Source organism: Crocodylus porosus, unplaced genomic scaffold, assembly GCF_001723895.1.
Source record: "Crocodylus porosus isolate Cpor-Errol unplaced genomic scaffold, CroPor_comp1, whole genome shotgun sequence".
In the NCBI taxonomy this organism is placed as follows: Eukaryota; Metazoa; Chordata; order Crocodylia; family Crocodylidae; genus Crocodylus; species Crocodylus porosus.
In genome coordinates, this window is record NW_017728906.1 from 65,251,963 (window position 1) to 65,253,275 (window position 1,313).

General features: G+C 58.2%; 1 protein-coding gene across 1 annotated transcript in view; it reads right to left on the reverse strand.

Annotated features, from left to right (window-relative positions):
- BMX (BMX non-receptor tyrosine kinase) overlaps positions 1-1,313 on the reverse strand; it is a 51,816-nt gene that overhangs the window by 30,102 nt on the left and 20,401 nt on the right.

Below are 1,313 nucleotides of genomic sequence, written 5' to 3' on the forward strand. Positions count from 1 at the left end.
GTTCTAATCCGAATCCTGGTGACTTTCACTCCCAGCAACTTTCACTCCCTACACTTCTACTTTCTTACCTTAACCTTTCCCAAGGTATCCCAAGTACCCCAAGCACATACATACATACATACACATCACAACACTCAACTTAGGAACTCACCTGTGTATATGTGTAGGTGTCACGGGGGGACTTGGGTGCCCCGTGCCTTGAAGAAAATAAGGAGAGCTGCCAATCACCAGGGCAGCTCAGGTGCCGGTAGCTGGGGCAACCAGGCAGGTCATGTGACCTGAAGGGGGCAGGGCTGGGCCTTTATAAACAGCCCAGGCCAGAGCCTAGGTAGCAGTTCCCTCCAGGCACTTGTGGGAGTGCTGAGTGGATGGTTGCTGCCTGCTGCTTGACCATGCTGACTGGCTGCAATGATGCAGCAGTAGAGAGGACCCTGAGGGAGGTATGGTTGAGAGCCAGCAAGGTGCGGGATTTGTATGATAAGCCTGGGGCTTATGTTATGTTGTAGCCAACTGGCTAATAGTGTGGTTTAGTTACCATTATACCGGAGGGCTGGGTGAGGCTGTAGGGGTGTGAGGTGGCCTCATGGGAGCTCCCCAATAATCTGGGGGTTCCTGGTGCCCAGCAAGGCACAATGAGCGGTGCTGGGCGGGCACAGCTGTTTGTGCCAGTGAGGTGTGGTGTGTGGGGGCAGAGACCCCAACCCTGAGGGCGGTGTTGGCCCCTCAGGCAGATGATCCTGAAGAAGGGCAGGGGCCAGGCACAGCTACATGCCACCTGAGCCCCAAAGCGCTAGAGGCATGGCAGAGGCCCCAGAGGGGGCAATGGGCGCGAGAGGCGCGGCAGAGGCCCCAGATAGGGGGTGCTGGTGCTGAAACCAGCTTGGGGGTGCCAGGTAGGGTGCTGAAGCCCGGTGGGGCGAGTTGGGGAGTAGCTGCATTTGGGCAAGTGACCCAGATGGTGGTCTAGGGGGCCAGGCATGGCTGTGGCCACCTGAGCCCCAACCAGGTGCGGGACCTGGAAAGGGTCCCGGAGGGCTCCGCACAGTTGGAGACGCTAAAGAGGTGCCAGAGAAGGGCACTGGTGCGTGATGAGCACAGGGGCGCCAGGTAGGGCACTAAAGGGTAAGGACTTGATAACGTCTGGGAATAGCTGCGAGGCTTGGGGTGTGCTGAAGGGGAGGCAGGAGGCATGCATTGCCCATAAGGCAGGGGTGCATTGGGGCACCCCAATCGGAATGGGGCATAGAGCAGAGCAGTGTCCAAGGCGAGACAAGGCAGCCTCCCTTACTGAACATAGAACATCAAAGACGTGG